The sequence below is a fragment of the Musca domestica genome, unplaced genomic scaffold, assembly GCF_030504385.1.
Source record: "Musca domestica strain aabys unplaced genomic scaffold, Musca_domestica.polishedcontigs.V.1.1 230, whole genome shotgun sequence".
NCBI classification, from domain to species: Eukaryota; Metazoa; Arthropoda; class Insecta; order Diptera; family Muscidae; genus Musca; species Musca domestica.
The window spans coordinates 753,494-762,254 of record NW_026712268.1 but is presented as its reverse complement, the minus strand read 5'-3'; the positions used below and the strand labels follow the sequence as shown (position 1 = coordinate 762,254).

Sequence of the window (8,761 nt, the reverse complement as noted above, 5' to 3'; positions counted from 1 at the left end):
AATGAATTAATCCGCATAAACAATAGCTATACGGTCATCTGTACTTCATTTTCCCAGAGGCATCCCATATTGTTTATCTTGCATATTTTGAATGCCAAATCTTGAAGCAGATGCTACGCATCTATAATTATTTATATTGCTGGATCACCGATCCATAATTCACATAAATATAACCGAATGTGAGGAGCGAAATTTAATATTGAAAACGGCACTTTCGTCCGACGGCCATTTCAATTCCTTTCCCACTCCTACGGAGTTAGTTATAGTCGATGTTTCGCGTCGTCTACGCCTCCTCTCTACTTTTTCACTACAAATTTGGAAAAAATTTAGTTTAATGGCCGAGTTAGGGCCGCGAAGCATCGAACTATACAGTTGGAAAACGACCTACGGTTTTGTGGTCATTCTGACCAAAGTTCGTTCCTATTTACATTTTCGCTTCCTCTCTACTTTTCATATGAGTTGGAAAATTTAGAATGATGGTTGCGATGATGGTGTGCGGATTACGTCCCATATACAATAAGGAACAACGATTTGATGGCTGCGCTGATCCCTGAAGCCCACGGCATACACAACTGATGAAGCAGGACCTCCCTCGGAGAAATTTGAATTAAAAATCCGTCTTCGATAGTCCCTGGAGTTCCTCCAGGAAAGATCAGTGGTTTCGCCACATTAGACTCGACGAGTTTAACCTTTAAAAGATCAGGACCTTCTCGAGGCATTGCACGATCTTGCTCTACGAGCGCATTCTTTCAGTTTTCATGTTACGATCGGTTCCTTTTCGGGCATTGCACGATCGTGCTCTATGAGCTCGCATGAAAAATTGAAAAAAATCTTTTTTATTTTTTTGTCCATTGTTTTCATGAGACGATCAGTTCCTCCTCGAGGCATAGCACGATCGCGCTCCACGAGCTCACATGAAAATAACTACCGACTCTACGAGTACTACATAGGACTACATAGGATTACGTCCTACTGCTAAAAACCCTTTGTACGAAGGTAGTATTGTTCCACGAACAGCCATCCTATGAAAAATATACAGTCCACTGCTAAGTGGAAAAAAAATATTAATTGAGTTTTGCCTTGTTATGGCGAAGATCATATGTTTTATGATTTAAGTGTTTGTTTTCTCTTTCGAGACGAGCTTAATGATCTGAAATTTGCAGTCTATTGGCAGATCTTTTTTCACAGCAACGTTTTTTTTTTTTTTTTTTTTTTTTTTTTTTTTTTTTTTTTTTTTTACCAATAGAACTTGAGTCGAGCCTGGAGAGTTTCTAGTGTATAATTCGCATATGCTAAATTGCAATAAGTTCGAAATATATACTACTTTCCAGAGAACGGCCCTTGTAAGCCATCATCCACATCAAATATGCCTGATGAGCCGCTTAACCAACGGCGAAACGCGTCGCATAGTGGTGAGTATGTGATAGTGTCTATCTGGCTTTCCTTTTCACTGCAAATTTCAGATCATTAAGCTCGTCTCGAAAGAGAAAACAAACACTTATATTAATTGATTGTGTTTTTATTTTTCTCCCATTTCCCTTATTTTCATTTTGCTACGCAAACAAAATTAATTTTATTTTTATTTTAATTGAAAATCCATACGTTACGAAGGTAACCATACTATTTTTGATTTTCTACCTATATTTAGTTTAGAATGATAATTAAATAATACACTATTTAAAATCGAAATTAATAAATTATAACGAAATTTAGCATTGTTTTATGCTATTTGAAATAAAAAATACCGACTACTAGCAACTGGCAAAAAGCTACTATTTTAGTAAAATTGAAATTCTGCCAATTTAATAAAAACAAATTCGATTTTTGTTCATTATTTCGAAAACTAAACAAAATTTGGAATCTGAACTACTTTATTTTTCTACATTTGAAAGATTTTACACAAAATGTTGAAAGATTGAAAAATCGAAAATCCTAAAAGTGCCGACTACTGGTACACTTACCCTATAAATGAAACAATTATAACTAAATGTTAACAGAATTTTTTGTTTGCTTCGAATATGTCAGCTATCTTTTTGTACAATTTCGCTAAGAAAAGATGATTTATTCTAATAAAAATTAAATTTTTGTCTGTGAAGGTCCACAGCATGAACGGTACAATCCATATTCTTAAGAAAAGTTCAATAAAGACATCGAATCCGTTTAACAAAACAAAAATATAATATTTTAATAAATTAATTAATTAATTTATTTATTTATTTATTTTATTTTATTTATTTATTTTTTTTTTTTTTTGTAATGCTACGGAAGAACGAAAATGTGAAAGATGGAGATCTGAAAAACAAGTTAAATCGCTTATTACTCTTTCAAATCTAAGCAGAAAAGGGAGTCCTACAAACCTGACCAACATTTCGGCTGATGGCAACTACAATTCTCAATTTTTTCCAATGAGTAAATCTTCTAATTGTATTATAAGAAACTTAAATGATGAAATTGCAGAAGAATGACTAAAATAAAGTACAGCAAAATAGCAGCTCCTCGTACCATTATCAATCATCCAGTAGCCAGTCCTATCAATGTCACACCTTCAATCCCTGTTTATGGACACTAATCCTTTACCAATGTATAAGAACTGGAAAAAACAATGCCAATTTTTACAAAACAAATGTCTCAGTTACTTACCTCGCTGAACTGCACGGAAAGTTTAGACATATTAGACAACTTCAGAAAATCCCTCTTACCAGGTCCTGCAAAAAACACAACAAATAACATGATATCAAATGAAATAGCAAATCTCCAACTTCAATTCAAAAAATTTAAATTAAAAAAATTAAAACAAATGATATACTGTCATGTGAAAATATTACAACACATCATTCAAAGCCTCAAAAAGAACTATCTTGAATTATATTTGAATAAGCTTTGTAACAATGCTGTAAAATTTGCCAAAACGAAGTTCTTTAAAACAAAAATTCAGGATCTTAACAACGAACCACACTCTAAAGCACTTTTTAAATTCGTTCGCTCACATTTATAAAACAAAATGGCCTTCTGAAAATGATAAACAGTTTTTTATCCATCTTAGAGATCAAGTTCCCAATAATGCTCCAATTCAAGTCACGTGTACAAGTTCAAACACATCGCCAATTTTTTCAACAGAAAGAATTTGAAAATGTGGCGTTACCTATGAAATGGTTAACCATTTGTCTGACACGGTAAACATAACTTACTAAGAACTATGAACAATGATTGGAAAGATTGCCATTTCTTTGAGGAATGGAGACAAATCAAAATTGTCCCCATCCCAAAACAAGACAGACATGAAAATAATCACAAACTACAGGCCAATCGCTTTGAAACAGTTTTCGCCAAAATTATTAACTCGATGGTTAAGGAAAAACTTCAGACTTTTTTAGATCAAAATAACATATTTCCCCACAACACATATGCATATGGGAAAAATCTATCCGCCTCTATGTGAATAAATGATTTGATACATACAATATATTATTATAAAGAGCAAGGTGATAAAGTCATCATTGTATCTTTAGATGTGAGTAAGACATATGACTGTTTTAACATTGAATTTATTGTCAAAATTTTGAACAAGCTCTGTTGTCCTAGTGATATAATTATGTGGATCACCAATTTCTTAAAAAAGGATCTTAATAATGGGAAATGAAAGTCTAGAGATTAATAATGGTCTACCTCAAGGAAGCTGCCTAAGCCCCACTTTGTTTAGCATTTATACGCTGGGCTTACATGATATAAACAACCAATGCATAAAAACTTTTCAGTTTACACCACACAAAGATTTTGACAGGCTAACAATATTCTTCAAAGCAAGATTAATGAATTCTTTAAAATATTAAAATCGCTTCAGTGATTTTCGTCGCATTTTTGAGTTTTTCGACTTTTTACACATTTCTTTTAGATTTTTTTGTCGGTAAGTGGTATTTATAATACCCTGCCACGCACTGTGTGTATTTTACGATACATTGTAAACAATATAAAGTACACTGAAAGAAAAATTGAAAATTTTCGAGTTTCTGTATAACACTATGGGATAAAGTTAAATTCCAATTTGAAAAGTGCCTCGATTACCTACATGAAGATAAAAATTCTAATGAGGACGACATTTCAGCCGCCGACATCAAATACGATGTCGCCTACAAATGTTTTTTAAATGTTTTAGCGTCCATTAATAGAAAGTTTGGCGCGCTACGGGCTCCGCCTGAGTCACCTACTGTAATTACACCAAAATCTCATGTAGGTAACGCTTCAATACCTCGTTCCGAGGATACAGCGACCGTATCAAATGCTCCGCATCGATCCGAAACTTCCCAAAATTCATCTTTCACATCCTGTGGAAATGAAAATTCCAGTCACAGGTTAAATTTGCCATTCTGTGACATCGAAGTATTCAATGGCGATTTTCTTTCCTGGCCTACGTTCAGGGACTTATTTTCTGTCATATATATAAATAATAGCGGTATAAGCGATATCGAGCGTTTATGCCATTTAAATAACAAAACTAGTGGTGATGCCCATGAAATTGTGTCTAAGTTTTCGCTTACACACAAACACTTTAATCTAGCATGGAGTGCATTATTCTCTACATATGACGATCCTCGAATTTTGGTGAACCATCAACTTAAGCTCCTCTTTGACCTTCCAGTTTTATACAAAGAAACTAGTGCAGGGCTAAAGAAATTACGGAGAGGCATAAACGGGTGTATTCCGTCCATGTCTAATTATGATGTGTCGACAAAAGACTGGGATCCTATTCTAGTTTTCCTGTGTCTTCAGAGGTTACCTAAGAACTGCGTGGTGCTTTGAGAACAAAGCATAAAGAACAAATCTACTTTGTCTACGTGGAAAGATTTGGATCACTTTCTTACAGAAAGGATCCAAACTCTGACCTGCTTACGTGACATTAGGGGCATCGATTACGTCGAACTTCTAAACAATGATAAACGTTCCCTTTCTACGAATGGTGCAACGAATACATCAAATTCCGTCACGGCCCAAAGTGTCCCTCATTTCTTTAAGTTACCTCGTACATCCTCGCCTAAATCATGTGCGCTTTGTTCACGACAAAGGCATCATCTAAGAATTTGTCATAAATTCCTTAGACTTTCAGTTCCTGAAAGAATCCGCACAGTTAAGAAACACTTCTGTTGTCTTGATTGTTTGTCTCACGGACATGAATCTTCAAAATGCAGCAGCATTTACAACTGCACTATATGCAATAAACGGCATCACACGCTGTTACACATCGAGGCCACGCCTCAATCGTCTCCGACGACTTCAAATGTTAAAAGTCTAGATCAGGTAATTCTACCTACTACTTCTACCAATACTATAACAGGGTCTTCAAACCGACAGGTATTTCATTCCAACCATAGCAGAAAAATATTGTTAGGCACAGCTATGGTGCATATTGTGCACAACGGTACTACGTACCCAGCTAGAGCCTTAATAGATCCTGCTTCAGAAGCACCTTTTGTTTCTGAACGTATACAAAAAAGACACGCTTCAATCTCGGGGGTTAGTGGGTCCGTTTCACAAATTTCCCGTAAACAATGTCCCGTTCGTATCAGTTCTCCATTGGATGCTACGCAGACAATGAAAACTAATACTCTGGTTCTGCCGACAATTGCAGAAAATCTGCCATCATTTTCCATAAAACGTGACACCATTCCGCAATTGTCGCGCAAATGAATTAATCCGCATAAACAATCGCTATACGGCCATCTGTACTTCATTTGCCCAAAGGCATCCCATATTGTTTATCTTGCATATTTTGAATGCCAAATCTTGAAGCAGATGCTACGCATCTATAATTATTTATATTGCTGGATCACCGATCCATAATTCACATAAATATAACCGAATGTGAGGAGCGAAATTTAATATTGAAAACGGCACTTTCGTCCGACGGCCATTTCAATTCCTTTCCCACTCCTACGGAGTTAGTTATAGTCGATATTTCGCGACGTCTAGGCCTCCTCTCTACTTTTCCACTACAAATTTGGAAAAAATTTAGTTTAATGGCCGAGCTGCAGCCGCGAAGTATCGAACGACCTACGGTTTTGTGGTCATTCTGACCAATGTTCGTTCCTATTTACATTTTCCCTTCCTCTCTACTTTTCATATGAGTTGGAAAATTTAGAATGATGGTTGCGATGATGGTGTGCGGATTACGTCCCATATACAATAAGGAACAACGATTTGATGGCTGCGCTGATCCCTGAAGCCCACGGCATACACAACGGATGAATCAGAACCTCCCTCGGAGAAATTTGAATTAAAAATCCGTCTTCGACAGCCCCTAGAGTTCCTCCAGGAGAGATCAGTGGTTTCGCCACATTAGACTCGACGAGTTCAACCTTTAAAAGATCAGGACCTTCTCGAGGCATTGCACGATCTTGCTCTACGAGCGCATTCTTTCAGTTTTCATGTTACGATCGGTTCCTTTTCGGGCATTGCACGATCGTGCTCTATGAGCTCGCATGAAAAATTGAAAAAACCTTTTTATTTTTTTGTCCATTGTTTTCATGAGACGATCAGTTCCTCCTCGAGGCATAGCACGATCACGCTCCACGAGCTCACATGAAAATAACTAACATTAACGTAAAATTTGCAACACGGTGAAATGTTGCAACAGGCAAGGAAACTTCCCAAAATTCATCTTTGACATCCTGTGGAAATGAAAATTCCAGTCACAGGTTAAATTTGCCATTCTGTGACATCGAAGTATTCAATGGCGATTTTCTTTCCTGGCCTACGTTCAGGGACTTATTTTCTGCCATATATATAAATAATAGCGGTATAAGCGATATCGAGCGTTTATGCCATTTAAATAACAAAACTAGTGGTGATGCCCATGAAATTGTGTCTAAGTTTTCGCTTACACACAAACACTTTTATCTAGCAGGGAGTGCATTATTCTCTACATATGACAATCCTCGAATTTTGGTGAACCACCAACTTAAGCTCCTCTTTGACCTTCCAGTTTTATACAAAGAAACTAGTGCAAGGCTAAAGAAATTACAAAGAGGCATAAACGGGTGTATTTCGTCCATGTCTAATTATGATGTGTCGACAAAAGACTGGGATCCTATTCTAGTTTTCCTGTGTTTTCAGAGGTTACCTAAGAACTGCGTGGTGCTTTGGGAACAAAGCATAAAGAACAAATCTACTTTGTCTACGTGGAAAGATTTGGATCACTTTCATATAGAAAGGATCCAAACTCTGACCTGCTTACGTGACATTAGGGGCATCGATTACGTCGAACTTCTAAACAATGATAAACGTTCCCTTTCTACGAATGCTGCAACGAATACATCAAATTCCGTCACGGCCCAAAGTGTCCCTCATTTCTTTAAGTTACCTCGTACATCCTCGCCTAAATCGTGCGCGCTTTGTTCACGACAAAGGCATCATCTAAGAGTTTGTCATAAATTCCTTAGACTTTCAGTTCCTGAAAGAATCCGCACAGTTAAGAAACACTTCTGTTGTCTTAATTGTTTGTCTCACGGACATGAATCTTCAAAATGCAACAGCATTTACAACTGCACTATATGCAATAAACGGCATCACACGCTGTTACACATCGAGGCCACGCCTCAATCGTCTCCGACGACTTCAAATGTTAGAAGTCTAGATCAAGTAATTCTACCTACTACTTCTACCAATACTATATCAGGGTCTTCAAACCGACAGGTATTTCATTCCACCCAGAGCAGAAAAATATTGTTAGGCACAGCTATGGTGCATATTGTGCACAACGGTACTACGTACCCAGCTAGAGCCTTAATAGATCCTGTTTCAGAAGCACCTTTTGTTTATGAACACATACAAAAAAGACAAGCTTCAATCTCGGGGGTTAGTGGTTCCGTTTCACAAATTTCCCGTTCGTATCAGTTCTCCATTGGATGCTACGCCGACAATGAAAACTAATGCTCTGGTTCTGCCGACAATTGCAGAAAATCTGCCATCATTTTCCATAAAACGTGACACCATTCCGCAATTGTCACGCAAATGAATTAATCCGCATAAACAATAGCTATACGGTCATCTGTACTTCATTTTCCCAGAGGCATCCCATATTGTTTATCTTGCATATTTTGAATGCCAAATCTTGAAGCAGATGCTACGCATCTATAATTATTTATATTGCTGGATCACCGATCCATAATTCACATAAATATAACCGAATGTGAGGAGCGAAATTTAATATTGAAAACGGCACTTTCGTCCGACGGCCATTTCAATTCCTTTCCCACTCCTACGGAGTTAGTTATAGTCGTCTACGCCTCCTCTCTACTTTTTCACTACAAATTTGGAAAAAATTTAGTTTAATGGCCGAGCTGCAGCCGCGAAGTATCGAACGACCTACGGTTTTGTGGTCATTCTGACCAACGTTCGTTCCTATTTACATTTTCGCTTTCTTTCTACTTTTCATATGAGTTGGAAAATTTAGAATGATGGTTGCGATGAAGGTGTGCGGATTACGTCCCATATACAATAAGGAACAACGATTTGATGGCTGCGCTGATCCCTGAAGCCCACGGCATACACAACTGATGAAGCAGAACCTCCCTCGGAGAAATTTGAATTAAAAATCCGTCTTCGATAGTCCCTGGAGTTCCTCCAGGAAAGATCAGTGGTTTCGCCACATTAGACTCGACGAGTTTAACCTTTAAAAGATCAGGACCTTCTCGAGGCATTGCACGATCTTGCTCTACGAGCGCATTCTTTCAGTTTTCATGTTACGATCGGTTCCTTTTCGGGCATT

General features: G+C 37.2%; 1 long non-coding RNA gene across 1 annotated transcript; it reads right to left on the bottom strand.

The window, feature by feature from the left end:
• Positions 1–2,422: 2,422 nt before the first annotated feature.
• Positions 2,423–3,315, bottom strand: LOC131802717 (uncharacterized). Its single transcript, XR_009342344.1, has 3 exons — positions 3,189–3,315; positions 2,641–2,705; positions 2,423–2,590 (listed from the first exon to the last, which is right to left on the bottom strand). It is a non-coding gene; the product is annotated as an uncharacterized LOC131802717 (long non-coding RNA).
• Positions 3,316–8,761: the final 5,446 nt, after the last annotated feature.